This window comes from Equus caballus, chromosome X (assembly GCF_041296265.1).
Source record: "Equus caballus isolate H_3958 breed thoroughbred chromosome X, TB-T2T, whole genome shotgun sequence".
In the NCBI taxonomy this organism is placed as follows: Eukaryota; Metazoa; Chordata; class Mammalia; order Perissodactyla; family Equidae; genus Equus; species Equus caballus.
The window spans coordinates 116,934,607-116,952,387 of record NC_091715.1 but is presented as its reverse complement, the minus strand read 5'-3'; the positions used below and the strand labels follow the sequence as shown (position 1 = coordinate 116,952,387).

At 39.7% G+C, this 17,781-nt stretch overlaps 1 long non-coding RNA gene across 2 annotated transcripts; it reads right to left on the bottom strand.

Moving 5' to 3' along the window:
* Positions 1 to 371: 371 nt before the first annotated feature.
* Positions 372 to 16,379, bottom strand: LOC106781380 (uncharacterized). 2 transcript variants are annotated; one of them, XR_011435037.1, is made up of 4 exons: positions 16,233 to 16,376; positions 15,181 to 15,325; positions 13,797 to 13,904; positions 372 to 803 (listed from the first exon to the last, which is right to left on the bottom strand). It is a non-coding gene; the product is annotated as an uncharacterized lncRNA (long non-coding RNA). The 2 variants fall into 2 exon arrangements; XR_002805348.2 differs by lacking the exon at positions 372 to 803 and having other exon boundaries at positions 12,567 to 13,904; positions 16,233 to 16,379.
* Positions 16,380 to 17,781: the final 1,402 nt, after the last annotated feature.

Below are 17,781 nucleotides of genomic sequence, written 5' to 3'. Positions count from 1 at the left end.
GTATAAGTCAATAAGAAAAACAGGCAACTCAAAAATGAGCAAGGAATATGAGTAGGCAATTCACAGAAGACAAAACCCAAGTGACCAATAAATTTATGAGATCAACCTCTGTAACGAGTGTAATACAACATAAAACAGTACAGTGCTATTTCACATGCATCCAATTGGCAAAAATGGAAAAGCCTCACAGCACTAGATGACGGTGACGAAGAGCCATGTAAACTCATCCATGGTAGGGATATGAGTTAGCACAACTACTTTGAAAAGCAATATGGTGAGATTTTGTAGTTAAAGGTGCCCACATCTTATGACTAAGCAATTCTAATCTTATATATCCTAGAGAAATTCTCATACCATATACAAAGAGAAATACACAAGAATGTTTATTTCTGTATCTGTAATTAGTAAAAAAAAAAAAATTGAAACAGACTGTGTGTTCAACAGCACAATGGATAAATTGTGATACATTAAAAAATATATAACAGTTTAAACTTTATAAAACAGTATAAAAATTTATAAAATATATTTATAAATGTTATATAGCAGTTAAAATGAGTGAATTAGTACTATATCAACACAGATAAATCTCTAAAACGATGAAAATGCAAGGTGCAGGAGAATACACATCCACTATGATACCATATATACATTTTTAATTATTAAAAGTAAACATTTAAAATTTAAAAATATAAACAATACTTTATAATGTTTAAGGGCACATGTACACACATATACATTTGAAGTAGTAAAATTTAAACATTACCTTAGAATGATAAACACCACATCCAGGATAGTGCTAATTTCTGGGGGAGGAAGGAGAAGAATTAGGTCAAGAGTGGGGTACATGGAACTTGAAGTGTTTTCTGTAGTGTTTTCTGAAAAGGTGCAAACCCTATGATCAAGAAATCCCACCCCCACGCTGGAGGAGCTCTTCCTCCGTGTGCACTGCAAGACTTGTACATGAATATTCATAGCAGCAGTTTCCAACCAAGTTTTTTGATTAAGTTCTGTGAATATTCTATATCGTTACTAATTTTTTATCTTTAATTTTAATCTATCAATAATTGAGAAAGGTGCATTACAATCTCCCACCTTTTATCATTATGTAGTGACCCTCTCAATCCCTAGCAATGCATTTAAAATTTTTTTTTGTCTTATATTAATGTAACTACCCTGGCTTTTGGCTAGTATTTGCTTGGTATATCTCTTCATTGCTTAACTGTCAGCCTTTCTCTGCTCTTATATTTTAGGTGTCTCTTCCATATTAGCTGGATTTTCCCCTTTTTCCCCTAGTCTGACAATCTCTGTCTTTTAACTGTCAAATTACATCCATTTGCATTTATCGTGTTCACATTCATTTGTATTTGTTTTTAACATCTTACTGGTTGCTCTCTATCTGTTCTAATCTTATTTGCTTTTTATCCTTTCTCAGTTTAAAAATAATTACTGAGTTTTGTTTATTTTGTTTTCTTATTCCATCTTCCCCACTACTTATTTGGAAATTATATATTCTATTTCTGTTCTTTCTTTTTCTGTGAGGAAGATTGGCCCTGAGCTAACATCTGTTGCCAATCTTCCTCTTTTTGCTGAGGAAGATTAGCCCTGAGCTGAAATCTGTGCCAGTCTTCCTCTCTTTTCTATGTGGGATGCCGCCACAACATGACTTAATGAGCAACGCGTAGGTCTGTGCCCAGGATCCAAACCTGTGAACCCCGGGCCGCTGAAGCAGAGCGTGAGAACTTAACCACTATGCCACCAGGCAGGCCCCTATTTCTATTCTTTTACTGATTATCTTTGATATGTTACCATGTATGCTTAACAAAGCCTAAAGTTAGCATCAAATTCTCCCAAATTATATATGGATGTTAGAACACGTTAATACTGATCACCTCTCTCCCACCTTACACAGTATTGTTGTCCAGCATTTTAGTGTTGTCCTCTTTTTAAAAATAAACACCATAAATTAAAACACCACCTTCTCAATGAGGCTTACCATAGCCACTATTTAAAACATCAGCTTGCCTACCAACCCCGTGAAACATACACATTCACTCCTGATTCCTCACTCACTCTGCTCTTCTTTTTGCTTTTTTACATATCACTTGTTACCTTTTAGCTTACTATGCAATTTACTTGGTTAATATGCTTATAGTGTATTGTCTCTTTACTCCACTGGAGTTTAAGCTCCATTAGGGCAGAGACCTTTGTTTTGTTCATTGATGTATCTCACTTAGAGCAGTTTCTAGCCATAGTAGGTGCATTCGTTTCCTGTGGCTGCTGTAACTAATTACCGCAAATGTAGTGGCTCAAAACAACAGAAATTAATTCTCTCACAGTTCCAGAGGCCAGAAGTCGGAAATCAGCTTCACTGGGCTGAAATCAAGGTGTTGGTAGGGTCACACTCCCTCTAGAGGCTCTTGTCTTTTCCAATATCTAGAGCTGCCTTCCTTGGCTCATGTCCCCTTCCTCCATCTTCAAAGGCAGTAGCATAGCCACCTTCTCTCTCTGACTCTGCTTCCATCCCATGGCTTTCTTTTCTGTGTAATCTCCTTTTGCCCCTCTCCTATAAGGACACTTGTGATGGCATTTGGGGCCCATCCAGATAATCACAAAATAATCTCATCTCAAAATCCTTAATCACATCCACAAAAACCCTTTTTTCCAAATAAGGTAACATTTTACAGGTTTCAGAGATTAGGCCTGGGCATCTTTGGTTGGACATTATTCAGCCTACTACAGTAGGTGATAAATATATGCTGAATAAATGAACAACTTATTTTATACCATGTATAGATTAATTTACATATTTGCCAATTTTTTCCCTCACTATTCCTTCTGACAACTCAGAGCTTCTTTCTGAGTTAATTTTCTTTTCTTCTGAAGTACATCTTTTAGAAATTTACTTGGTGTAGGTCTATAGGTGTAAATTTGTTTTTCCTTAACTGAGGATGTTTTTATTTCCAACTCTGTCTTGAAATATTAATTTTCAGGGCACATAGTTCTTGGTTGCCTGTTATTTTTTTCTCAGCACTTGGAAGATATCATTGCACTGTCTTCCAGCTTCAATTATTGCTCTAAAGAATCTGCTGTTACGGTTAAGTTTGCCTGCTCTGCTTCGGCGGCTGAGGGTTCGCCAGTTTGGATCCTGGGTGTGGACATGGCACCGCTCAGTAAGCCATGCTGGGGCAGATGTCCCATATATAAAGTAGAGGAAGATGGGCATGGATGCTAGCTCAGGGCCAGTCTTCCTCAGCAAAAAGAGGAGGATTGGCAGTGGATGTTAGCTCAGGGCTAATCTTCCTTAAAAAAAAAGAACCTGCAGTTAGCCTCATTTTTGTTTCTTTACAGATGATCTGACTTATCACTTGATTATGTGTAAGATTGCCTCTTTGTGGCAGATGTTCTGTCATTTCAGTATGGAGAAGTGTGGATTTGTTTTTATTTATCCTTCTTGGTATATAATAATGCTTCATTTACATGTAGATTCATGTCTTTCATTGGTTGTGAAAAATTCTCAACTATTACTTTGTTTTTCAAATATTGCCTCTTCCCCATTCTTCCTCTTCTCTCCCCCCAGAAATAAATTAGGCATGTTAGAGCTTTTTATCGTATCCTCTATGTCTAGCTCTCTTTCATATTTTCCATCTCTAATGCTGCATTTTGGGCAATTTCTTTAGATCTATTTTCCAATGACCTAATTCAGTCTTCAGTACCCAATCTGTTTAATTCATCTACTGAACTTTTAATTTCAATAATTTATATTTTTTATTTCTAAAAGTCCTATTTGCTTCTTATATAAATCTTCCTGATCATTTTGATAGTCTGCTGTTGCTTGGTCATTTTTGTAGTTCTTTCTTTTGATTAAATATTTTTCTTATATTAGAAACTTTACATCTTGTATCAGATAATTCTAATATCTGAAGGGCTTGGGGGATATAAATTTTTTGTTTATTTCTGCTGACTCATTCATGGTGGTTTATTTCCTTGTACATTTGTTGATTTTTGTCATCCTCATTGTGATTTTAATTTCCATTTCTTTGATTACCAATAAGATGGAGCATCTTTTTCAGATATTACTTTGGCCATTTAGATTCCTTTTTTCATGGTGTTCTTGTTCAAATCTTTTGCCATTTATCTTATGGGTAGTCTGGTCTTATTGTTTTATAGGAATTCTTTATATATTTTAGATCAGTGCTGGCCAATAGAAATATAATATGAGCCCCATGTATAATTTTAAATCTTCTAATAGCCATTTTTAAAAAAGCCAAAAATAAACAAGTGAAATTAATTTTAATATGTTTTATTTAACCTAATGTATTAGGGTTCTCCAGAGAAACAGAACCAGTAAAATATATATGCACATATATTTACATATATATATGAGAGAGAGATATTTATCATAAGGAATTGGCTCACATAACAATGGATGCTGAGAAGTCCCAAGATCTGCAGTCAGCAAACTGGAGACCCAAGAGAGGTGATGATGTCATTTCTGTCTATAAAAACAGCAGACTCAAGACCCAAGAAGAGCTGATGTTTCAGTGAGAGTCTAAAGGCAGGAAAATACTGATGTTCCACCCCAGCAGTCAGGCAGGAGGAAATTCCAAGTCACTCCTGGGAGGGTCAGCCTTTTTGTTCTATTCAGGCTTTCAACTGATTGGATGAGGCCCATCCACATTGGGGAGTGTAATCTGCTTGACTCAGTCTACTGGATTCAAATGTTAATCTCATCTAAAAACACCCTTACAGACACACCCAGAATAATGTTTGACCAAGTATCTAGGAACCCCATGACCCAGTCAAGTTGAGACATAAAAACCATCTCACCCAATATATCTAAAATATTTTCATTTCAACATATAATCAGTATAAAAAATATTAATGACATATTTTACATTTTTATACTGTCCTCAAAACCCAAAGTGTAGTTTATACATACAGCCCATCTCCATCTGGATTAGTCACATTTCTTTTGCTCAATAACCAAATATGGCTAGTGGCTATTGTATTATACACACTAGCTTGCCTTTTCAGTCTTAATGGTGTCCTTTGATGAACAGAAGTTTTAAATTTACTTTAGTCAAATTTATAAATCTTTTCCTTGATGGTTAATATTTTTTGTATATTAAGAAATGTTTCCCTACCTCAAGGTCTTAAGGATATTTTTTCCTAGAAGCTTTACTGTTTTAACTTTGACATTTAGATCTATAATCCACTTAGAATATATTTTTTGTGTATGGAGCAAGGTTAGGGTCAGGTTTCATTTTTTTCCATATGGAAATCCAATTGAGCACTATTTAATGAAAAAACTCTGTTTCCCCCCCAATCTGCAGGGCCACCCCAGTCATATTTCAAGTGTCCATATACATGTGGGTCTGTTTCTAAATGCTCAATCTGTTCCACTGATATGTTTGCTATCTATGAACCAATACTGTCTTAATTACTATAGCTTTATGGTAAATCTTGATAGTGGGTAAAGGCAGAGCCTCTTACTTTGTTCTTTTTCTGTAGAAGTGGTTCTCCAAGTGTGGCATCAATATCAACTGGAAATTTATTAGAAATGCAAATTTCAGTCTCCATTTCAGACTTACTAAATTTGAAAGTCTCAGGGTAGACCTAAGAAATCTGTTTTAACAAGCCCTCCAGGTGATTGTGATGCACTCTGAAGTTTGAAAGCCACTGTTCTAGAATAGGGCTCAGCAAGCTATGACCTGCAGGTCAAATATGGCCAGCCATCTGTTTTTGTACTTCAAGCTAAGACCTTCTTTAATGACTTTTAATAAAGTTTTATGATATTTTCCATGAAGATCTTACACATCTTTTGTTAGATTTAATTTTAAATATTTTTATGCTATTGTAAAAGGGATTTGTATGTCATTTTTCTGTTTCTGGTTGGCATAAAGGAATACAATTGATTTTTGTAAATTGATTTTGCATATAGTCACTTTACCAAACTTTATTTAAAAGTTTATCTTTCAGTTTTTTTAGACGTTCTAGTCACACAATCATATTATTTGTGAAAAATCAGAGTTTTGTTTCTTCCTTTCCAAGCCTTATGGATTTTATTATGATATAAACTCTCTCTATATAAAATCCTTTCTATTTTGGCATTCTCTAGGACTCTTGTTAGTTCTCACAGACTCATGGGGCAATTAAATTTTTTCTTAAGGTTTCAAATGACATAGTTTTTAAATTACAAAAGGAATTTTGTCTGGACTTTCAAGATGGCATAGATTAATCTCTCCCTACTCCTCCCTACTAAATAAAATTATAAACCCTGAAACTAACACAAGAGACAACCAAAGGAGAACTCTTAAAGATAGTAAGAAGAAGGTGAACTGGTTTGGGACCTCAGATATGGAGGAACAAATGTCAGGAGAGCATCTTATGACCCCTGTCCCCTCCACCCCCGCAACAGAAGAAAGTGGTCCAGGCCTAATCTTTCCTGACCATTAACCTGGCAACAGAAGGTAGCCCAGATAGGCTCATTCCTACCCCTGGGTCAAATGGAAGCCCCAGTGACACCACCAGGCAAGCCCAGCAGAACCAGCAAGGGAGATGACCAGAAGCCCCACTGATAATAAGCAGCCAGTAGAAGCCCTTTTCTTCCCTGCCAAGCCTCAAACTCAGCTCCTCCACTCAGAGACATTGCATTCTGGGCAGTAAGCGGGGGATCCCACCGAGACAAGCAGAACCTGTCTCAGAAGAACTCTTCTTCCCCACTAGGGGGCCTGAAACCCCTCTCCCACCTAGAGATACCACGTGGCCAGGGAAACACTGGCAAGAGGGATACTGCTATGCTACAACAAGCACCCACTGGCAAGCCACTACATCCTGTAGGCCTGAGGTACACCTTCTCCACCCACTGGCAAGAGAGATCTTACAATAAGCAACCATCCCAGGAGATACTCTTCATCCTTGCAAGTTGGAAAAATCCCTTCCCCTACCTAGAGGCACCAAGCAGCCCAGCTGAGGGAGGCTCTTTCCATCTGTTTAAGCAACACCATTATAGACTACTGGGAGCTTTGGCAACATGAGGTAAAGCAGGAAGACAAAAGTAGCACTGCAAAGGCTCTGAAAACTAGATTGTCATTGGAACCAAAGCTCACCAATGTAGGTCAGGACTGCATGCTAAATCTGAACAGGTGACTGCCTGCTAAAATAAAAAATATGAATAAGACCCAGCATCTACTAAAATAATAGCCAAAATGTCCAGGATACAATAAAAAAATTACCCATCATCTCAAGAACCAGGAAATCACAACTTGAATGAGAGAAGAAAATGAACTGATACACACATCAATATGAATCAGGTGTTGGAATTACCTGACAAAGATTTTGAACTATCATAAAAATGACTCAACAAGCAAGTACAAATTTCCCTGAAACAAATGAAATAGAAAATCTTAGCAAAGAAAGAATTGTTAGAAGTAACCAAATGGAAATTATAGAACTAAAAAATACAACTAGAGATTTAAAAAACTCACTGAATTTTAATAGTAGAATGGAGCTAAATAGCAGAATGGAGATGACAAAGCATAGAATTAGTGAACTTAAGGAGAGTTCAACAGAATTCATTCAATCTAAACAACAGAAAGAAAACAGAAGTTTAAAAAATGAACAGCGCCTCAGGGACCTGTGGGACAATTTGAAAAGATCCATCATTCATACCATAAGAGGCCCAGAAGAAGAGGAGAAACGGGAGCTGAGACAGTACTTGAAAAAATAATGGCTGAAAATGTCCCAACTTTGGCCAAAGACACAAACCTACAGATTCTATAGGCTGAGTAATCACAGATAGGATAAACCCAAAAAACCTATGCGAATATATATCATAATTATTCTTCTCAAAACTAAAGACAAAAAAAATCTTGAAAGCAGCCAGAAAGAAATGACACATTGCCTGTCGTAGGACATTAATTCAAATAACAGTGGATTTCTCACCTGAATTCATGAAGACCAGAAAAAAGTGACACACGATTTCTCAAATGCTGAACTGTCAATCATGAATTCTGTATCCATGATACTATACTTCAGGAATGAAGGAGAAATAAAGACATTCTCAGACAAAGGAAAACAGAAAGAATCTTTCCCTAGCAGAACTATCCTTATATAAGGGCTGAAGAAAATTATTCAAACAGAAAGGAAATGAAAAAAGAAGGAATCTTGGAGCATCAGAAAGGAAGAAAGAACAATCTAACTCATAAATAGAAAATAACAACAACAAACAAACACATAGAGACAGAGATTGGTGGTTACCAGAGGGGAAAGGAGGGAGGAGGGTGAAAGGCGTGACTGGGCACATGTGTGTGGTGATGGATTGTAATTAGTCTCCGGGTGGTGAACATGATGTAATCTACACAGACATTGAATGATGATGATGTACACCTGAAATTTATATAATGTTAAAAACCAATGTTACCTCAATAAAAAAATTTAAAAAATAAAGTTGGTGTCATGGAGCCATTTGGTTGGCTAACTCAGCCAACACTTTAACAGCTACTGCTTCACTTTTCATACATGCACAAGGAAATTTAGAATAAAAAGTAAGCAAAATGAATTTAGAAGAACAACCATTCGATCTATATAGTAAGTTATGGTTCACAGAGTTATATGTAAACCTTCTGTATCTGCATGTGTGATCCTTGAGCACTTTAGGAAAATAGCTGCCGACTTTTGAGGTAGACGCTGCTATTCCTTCAGCAGATAGGTGTCTTCTGGCTTTTGTGTGGTTTGCTATAGCACTGTGGCCCCCACAGGTGGTAAACATCAACAGACATTTTGTGTGAGTTACATGTACATCATCAAATTCAGTACCTAAATCTTCATAATCACATACTTTCATATACTTGTGCTCATTACTGCTAAGAGGATTATGGCAAAATAGAAAAGCATTATCAATCAGTAAAATAAGTAGTTGTAGATTTACACCATGTATAAATCACAGAACCACTGTTGCGAGAATGTTCAGACTGCTCTCTGTATAGACTATATGGCGGGACTGCTTAGCCTCTCCTTCCTACACATATTTCATGCATACCTAGCCTGTAATTTTGCACATCTCTCATTGACCTTGCTAATTGGCGAGCCGACAGCTTCTGAAACTCACATCTGGAACTTGCCAAGGAACAACTGGCCAGTGTACCAGGTGACAGGCGGCTGGACAGGGTCACATACATCTTCCACCACTACTGAGACCCCAGGTGGTTAGCAGTCCCTAGCTGCTGTTACCTGGGCACATTTCCTCTTTTTTTTTTTTTTTTAAGATTTTATTTTTTTCCCTTTTCTCCCCAAAGCCCCCTGGTACATAGTTGTATATTCTTCGTTGTGGGTCCTTCTAGTTGTGGCATGTGGGACGCTGCCTCAGCGTGGTTTGATGAGCAGTGCCATGTCCACGCCCAGGATTCGAACCAACGAAACACTGGGCCGCCTGCAGCGGAGCGCGTGAACTTAACCACTCGGCCATGGGGCCAGCCCCTGGGCACATTTCCTCTTATCAGTGAGCTCCCTGCCTGCTTTTCCTGGTGGGGAGGTCAGCGTTATATCAGGAAAGGGTTAGTTAGGAAAAGAGATGGATTATCACTGGTTGTCTTTCAGATTTAATCATGTGAGAACTCTGTAGAAACTGGAAGTTCAAAATAGAGATCTACTAAACCCAAACCAAATTATTTACCACAACTATTAATTGTAATATTTGGTTCAAAAATGAAAAATGTGGGACAAATGCTAAATTGGATGAGATGTGGGACAATGGGTGTAAATTGGGACTGTCCCAGACAAACCGAGAATGTATGGCAATCCTGATTACACTACTTCTCACTAGATTATCATTTCTTACATTGGGTCCCCTTCAATAACTCCACATGGTCTTCACCAGTGTGCTAGAGTAATAACATGATGATGCTGATGCTGATGAACTTTTGACCCAGTTGATTACACTGTCCTCCTTAAAGTGTCCTTCCCTCTCATGGCTTCTGGGGAGTTTTCATCTTAACGCTGATGTTCCTCCTCCTCTGCCCAAGCTCTGAACCTTAGAGTGCTTCCTGGCTCAGTCCTGGGCCTGCCCCTCTTCTCTACCTGCACTCTCTCCCTAGGGGATCTCATCTAGTTCCATGGCTTTAAAATCCAATTCTATGCTGATGGCTCCTGAATCTATATCTGCAACTTGGGCTTCTCTTTTATGCCCAGACTCACATCCCTACTTGCCTATTCAACACATCCACTTGGATGTTTTATACATTTCAAACATAACATACCTAAAAAGGAACTGTTGCCTGGGTTTGAATCCTGGCTCTGTCATTTACTGGCTGTATAGCGTTAGTCAATTCTCTGTGCCTTAATTTTCTTATCTCTAAAATGGGAATATTAAACCTATGAGGACCTTATTGAGTTGTGTTAGTCAATGTAAAGCTTGTAAAGAAACACTGAGGGGGCTGGCCCCGTGGCTGAGTGGTTAAGTTCGCGCGCTCCGCTGCAGGCGGCCCAGTGATTTGTTGGTTCGAATCCTGGGCTTGGACATAGCATTGCTCATCAAACCATGCTGAGGCAGCGTCCCACATGCCACAACTAGAAGGACCCACAACGAAGAATATACAACTATGTACTGGGGGGCTTTGGGGAGAAAAAGGAAAAAAATAAAATCTTTAAAAAAAAAAGAAACACTGAGTTGGGCAATAATGCATGGAGAGTAATGATGTTAGCAATTAAATGGATATTACTTGTTTCTCATTTGGCTATTTGATGTTTAAGGAGCACTTAAAAATTTTTGTTTTAATTCATGTTAAACTTTATTTTACTATTATGTCACAAGAGAAAATCAGTCATTATTTGAGAGGGGAGAGGTATATAAGAATTTTAAAAACACTCTAGGATTAAAGGCTAATTCAGAGTTCATTTATTACCATAATTGACACAACTGATCTAGTGGGAAAAAGAGCCAAGGTGTGGGTTGGAGTCTCCTGGCTGTGTGAACTTGACCAAGCCACCTGACCTTTCTGCTCCTCAATACAAAATGGAAATAGTAAAAACATAACCTCCCAGGTGTAATAAGGATTAATGAGATAAAATGTTGAAGTACTTTGTAAAAACAAAGAGGATTCAGATGTAAATTATGTTATTGAATGTATTTGAACACAAGACGTAGTTGGTAGCATTTCCTCTTTTGTCTCCCAGAGCCAATAGCTCAGTCCTCATTTAATGTGGCTAAGACACAAGTTGTCTATATGATTATCCAGCATTCTAACCTATGTGTGTACCATGTTTCTATACTGTTCCTAGGCCTTGTCATGACAGCACCAACAACAGCAACAAGAATAATACAACAAAGCCGCTGAACAGTATTCAGTGTTTTCTGCATGCTGTGCCTTTCCACGGGGCTTTCTGTTCAATCTCCGTAGCAAACCTATGAGGGGTGTTATCCCTTCTGTAGATGAGGAAACTAGGACACGGAGAGGTTTGGTGACTTCCTCAAGTCTCACAGCTAGTAAGTGGCAGAGCAGCCAGTATGTGACGCAAGCCTTTGGCCCCAGCGGCTGTGGTAGGTTTTAATGTCATATGACCAGAAAGATCTGAAGGCAGGAAACTAGATGAAAACCACAGAGCCTCATTCTGATCAGGAAATGCTTATTGACGCTCTGAAGGGGCCTTGGGGGAGTGCTCAGATGGTTGTGAGGTAGAGTGTGCTTCCTAAACTCCAACTCAGACATCCAAAAAGACAAAGGTGCCTAATTCGTGAGTTCAGACAGGTTTGTGAAAGAAAATGAGGGCGTGAGTCCTTGTTTTTCTGGCAAACGGTTTAAGCCCTTCCATATGGGTTGATTCTGCTTAACGTAGGTGGTGGTGGCCATTATTTGAGGACAGTTGTTTGGGCAAGAAAAGTCTTGTCCAATGTCTCTTCAGAGGCACTTTGGGCATTTTTTTCCTATATACTATTTATATTTGGAACATATTAAACATTTGGCACATATTAAATTAAATTTGGCACATATTAAACATTCCACTCAATAAATGTTGGTTATTATTATCTCTATGCCCTGTTTGTTTTTTCATAAAGCAATAAAACTTGAAATTATTTTATTTGCCTATTTACTTGCTTCTCACTAGTCTCTCCTAGAATGAAACTCCTTGAGGATAAAGACAGTATCTGTCTTATTCATCACTGTATCCCCATAGTGCCTGGCTCATAATAGGTGCTCAATAAATATTTGTTGAATTGATTAACTGAATGAATGAATGAATGAAATAACTGCATGACCCAACTTAAAGATATGGAAGCATAATTTTCTGTCTCCTTCTTTCTAATGTGTCGTGTCTAGGAAATAACTGGGAGAAATGTTGGGAGTAGTGTGTTATATAATTTGGGGGGTGACTGGGATAAAAATGACGTCATGAAGGTGACCACTAGCAAAATAGACTTTACTACAGGAGTTCTTAACTTTTTTTGCACCATGCACCTCTTTAAGAATTTAATGAAGCCTAGGGACCCTGACATAGAATAATGTTTTAAATGCATAAAATAATATATATATATATATATAAGATTACAAAGGAAGCTGATTATATCAAAATAGAATTATCAAAATATTTAATAAGAAATGTGTGATATAATAATACATGCACTTCTCTATTAACAAATTAAATATCAAGATCTAGAGATCTAAAAAGTAACAGTGTTGAAGTACTGATGAGCATATACCATATTTCAAGATACCTGCAACAATAGTAATGTGGTATAAAATATATCCATGGTTTCTATTGGTGACCATGCCATAGATATTGCTAATCCTACTGTGGTTTGTTGTCTATATCCACGATTTAAGGAAATCTTAAGTTTCAGTAAAAAGCTGGTTCTGATAAAGATGCTGATTTTTCATCTCAGTTCATGAGCCCCTCTGAACTTTATCTACGGACCCTGGGTTAAGGACTCCTGCCTTGGAGCCAGGGAATTCAGGACACTGACCAGAGAGGGTCACACTAGTTATTTCTGTAACTCAGGATCCCATTCAGATTGCTCTGTCTTTACCACATCTCAACACTGATGGATGATTCACTCTATATGATGGTAACTGACTGATACATTCTTTTCTCTCTGGGTTTGCCATCTCTGCCATTAGAGTCTGGTGGCTGAGGGTGCTGGCTGGATCATCTCTGTTTACAGAGTCTGTAACAGTGAGGGTACTATGTGCAGCCTTGTGGAGTGTAATCCATGGTGCTGGTCTATCTTTTGCAGGGTTCTCAATCTGTAACTTGCAAAGAAAGTAGTGGGGATGCCTATTAAACATGCTGATTCCTAACCCCAGAGATTCTGATTGAGTAGACTATTGTAGGGAGCTGGGTCTGGGAATTTAACAAGTATCCTGAGTGATGAGGAACATTGTTGCGAGGCCGTGTAGATTTATGGGACAGCCCTGGGCTAAGATTTGCTCTACCTTTAGCCCTTGCCTCTCATCTTAACTTCTCCCTGCTCCCATGCTATATAAAACCCTACCAATCACACACGAGCCATTTGGCAAGAGCCTGATCTTCTTTCCTGGGCAGAGCAAACTTGTCTCAGTGGTAGCTGCTCTGACTGCACATGTACAACTATCTAGTTCATAGACATTTCAAATCACTTTTCCTACTATCGTCTATCAAGAGTTGGCTGCCAACCCTCTTCTTTAATGTGTTGAGATACGATTGGAATTCTCTGTTCTGAACAGTCAACAGTCTGGTCTGTATTATTACATTGTTGGTTTACCGCTCAGTGTGGTGGACATGGAGAATACACCATTCTGATCTCTGTTTAAGGAAGGACGGACCTGCTGCCCAGCTGTGGAGAGTGTGTTCAGATGCCAAGTGTCTGCCACTTCCGGGTTGGCCTCCACTTCAGGTCATGAGGTCATGCTTTTCCCAGGGTAGCCCTCATCCTGCGAGTGAGAGAGAGAGGTATAAAGGCCTGGTCTTGTCAGTTCATTGTGGGATACTCTGATGGGCAATCCTCTCTCCAGACCTCCCTGTGGGGTTAGTCCAGTCTTTGTTAGGCTGGCATCATTGTTCGACTTTTCCCTCTGCCCAATCCTGCCTCCCACCCCTTCCTTTCACGGATACTGATCTTTAAACATCTTGTACTCCAAATTCCACCTCAGCATCTGCTTCTGGAAAACCCAAGCCATGACACCCCACTTCTCGCCCTTACAGCAACTACGACTGAAGTACACAAAGTCCAGGGCAACACTTCAGTGCAAATTAGATGCTTCCATGCAGCCCGGTGCCAGGTGACCCAATCCAGGTCTCCCACACTGTGCTTCCCTGTATCCTGCCCCAGAGCCACAGGAAAGGCCGCATATGCTGAGGTGGGGGACAGGAAGCAGGGAGAGCTCCACGGAGTGGGCTGAATTTGAGGTGGCCGTTTCAAAGTAAGGAGAGAGAAGAGGGAAAAGAACTAATACCCACTGAGTACCTCTTACGTCTCAGGCTCTCTGCTAGGAACTTGCTTTATTTCACACAAGCTCTGTTCACAACGATACTATGGGGTAAGTGGTTCCACCACCAATAATAATAAAGTAAAAATAAGTACCATTGATTGAGTGCAGTACTTATTATGTATCAGGTACTTTTCTGAGCCTTCACATTCATTATTCTCTCATTTATTCCTTAAAGGTCCTCAAGGCCTGGGAAGCTCTCACCAACCTCCCCCTTCTAGTACCAGGGTTCCATACATTTCACTTAGGATCAACTTTTGTGATCACCATTCTCTCAGCAATTCCCCACGAATTTACTACCAGGCAGCAGCCCAGATTTGAGGCCCACTTAGAGTTGAGGCTCCAGCCCAATGATCCCTCTCTGCTCCTCCTCTGCTGACCCTGATTCACTCAGGACTCTGTGAGAAAGCAGAGCCTCAGAGAAAACAAGGGACTCCTGCTCACACAGCTAGCGGGCGGCAGAGTGTGAGTTCAGACCTAGGCAGCCCGACTCCTTAGCAGGGTTCCTAACCCTGCTGCTCTATCACCTCCTACTGGGTTATGATCTTTTCTTTTCTTTTCTTTTCTTTTGAGGCATGATGGCTTTGTGTTTTCTTATGTGTCACAACAACAGTAAATCAAATATTAATGAAATATCCTCATTTAGGGAAAACTTTGCAAGTAAAACCACGTGCCTATATTTACAGAAATCTAAGGCTTTAAAATAAGTAAGTTAACTCACCAAAAAAGGTCATCAGAGATGGGGCTGGGCTGGTGGCGTAGCGGTTAAGTTAGCACGTTCCACTTCTCGGCGGCCCGGGGTGCGCCCGTTCGGATCCCAGGTACGGACATGGCACCGCCTGGCACACCATGCTGTGGTAGGCATCCTACATAGAAAGTAGAGGAAGATGGGCACGATGTTAGCTCAGGGCTAGGCTTCCTCAGCAAAAAGAGGAAGACTGGCAGTAGTTAGCTCAGGGCTAATCTTCCTCAAAAAAAAAAAAAGGTCAAGAGATATGATCTTTTCTTCACGACTCGGTGATGAAGATAAAAGAAATACATTTTTGTATTTTATCCATTAATCTTGATTACCATTTATTACTCAATCCTTTGAATGTGTTTTTTAAACAGCTTGAGGTACAATTGCTGTTCAATAAACTATGCATATTTAAAGTGTACAATGTGATGAGTTTTGACATGTTAGTGCACGAAACAACGTCGTTTCTCTGTATGTCAAAGTCACCTATAGCCAACTCACCAGGAGAGGCACTAGGCTTTGGTATAGGTTCTTGCAGTCATAAAGGAAACAGGTGAGTAAGTGTGCTGAAGAAAGACCTCAAAGCAACTACTGCCACTGACCTCAGAAGCACCAACTGTAGACATAAAGGACAGCACTTTATTGTTTTTTCCTCCGAGAGGCCATAATTAACTGGTAGGGATTGCATGCCACTCTTGGCGCCAAAGACAAGAATAAGGCAGCATCACACTGCAAAAACAAACTGCGTTTACAGGCTAGGCCTCCAGGGGGAGAAAGCTCCTGGAGGAATGCCTAGAAAGCGGCAAAGCCTCTGGAGTCACTAGCTCAAAGTACAACAGTCGTTTTCCGAGCAAGGTCGCCTTGACCGCTGGCAGCGAGCGCGGCCTCCCGCAGCTGCAGCCGGCCCTCCAAAGGTACCAAACGCAGGAAACACAGAAAGCCAATGTTTCACCCAGATCCATGTGTTACTGTTCCCGGAACGCTAACCCACAAGTCAAGGCGCGCCAGCCCGGCCCAGGGCCCCCTCCTTCCGCTACCCTTTTCGCTCTGGCCTGCCAGGGGTCCGCCCAGTGGAGGAGCCAAAGGATAGATTAAACCGACGCTTCCAGCGCCTGCAGCAATACCAAGAGTGGGTGGAGCGGGGAGGGAAAGCTACCCACTTCTGGTTGAGTTTCGTTTTTATGAAAAACTTCACGTGATTGCCCGACTCTTGACTCAGCGATTTCTCCAAACAGCCTCCTTTAATTTATTGGTTTGTCATCACCGCCTTCACCTTTTCTGGTACAGTCCTACCTACCGGTTTTGAACATTTAAGTGGAACTCTCCCATTCGATAAAAAGAACAAATGTCACCTGTTAAATTCATTTAACCAATTCATTTCAAGCCCAAGAAATGATAAGATAAGGTTTTAAATAATCACTTGGCACAGTCTCCTTCCTTATTCCCTGATGAGGATTGTTTTAGGCTGGTTACTTTTAGAACTACAGATGAGAAGGGGGCTGGTTACCTTTAATAAAAGCAACTCTGAGGAGCTTGCCCTCAGAGCTTGCTTGCCCTTTGTTGGGAAACATTTATATTTGTAAGGGAAATCTCCATCTGTAAAGATGCCACCCTCTCTGCGCCAGGAGGAAGGTGGAATGGCCTTATCTCTGGAAACTCTTAATGGGGAAGGCAAGAACTTAAGTTGGTTACTGTCTGGCAACCTCATGTAACTGACCCCCCCCCCCCACATCCTCCTTTGTCTTTAGCTGAAGGTAATATTTAAGCAGCGACTTCTGCCATTTACTTAATCCGGTTTGATTCTTATCTAAAAGTTGTAGGACCACGCAATAACCAGAACCTACCGGCCCTGATACCATTTTAACAACTCTTTTTACATATTCTTTCCTTTGTCTTGTAAAGAGATAACTCACATACCTATGCCTTAAATTTAGCCTTACTCTCCACCCATGTTGGCAGCAGCAGCTCCTCTTGCCTGTGGGTCCTGTCCCCACGCAGCAGCTCTGCCTGCCCATGGGTCCTGTCCCCATGCTATTCTATACTATTCTCTAAATAAAAGAGCTCTACTGCCAGATCTTGAGAGTCCAAGAAATCTTTCTTTCGACTCCTCGGCTCACCGCCCCCCCCCCATTATTCCCTACAGAAGCGACTGCCACACATTTTCTTAAAAGGATCATGAGGGTTTTTTTCACTCTTCTACCTCAGTTCTGGATTATTATAGACCCATTCTTAAGCAAATGGGAGAGCTAGATAAAGACCTAAACAGTTGTCCTGGGATTTTCTCTCCCTCCCCCCAGATACACCCCAATAGTGACAATTCTGAAAAGTTTTTTGCAAATTGAATTTTTAGGACTCAAACCTTGATTTTTGTTTTTAAAAGTTTATTTTAATCTTTATAATAAAAACAATACACACTCATTATAGAAAATGTGAACAATCAGACAATTCAAGATACAAAAAGGAAATTATTTACGATCTCAACATTAGGAAACAATCCCTGCTAATAATTTGGTATCTTTTCGAAACTCCAGTCTTTTTATTACGGATTTTTAAAAACCATTTTAATTATACAATTTTGTTTCTAAC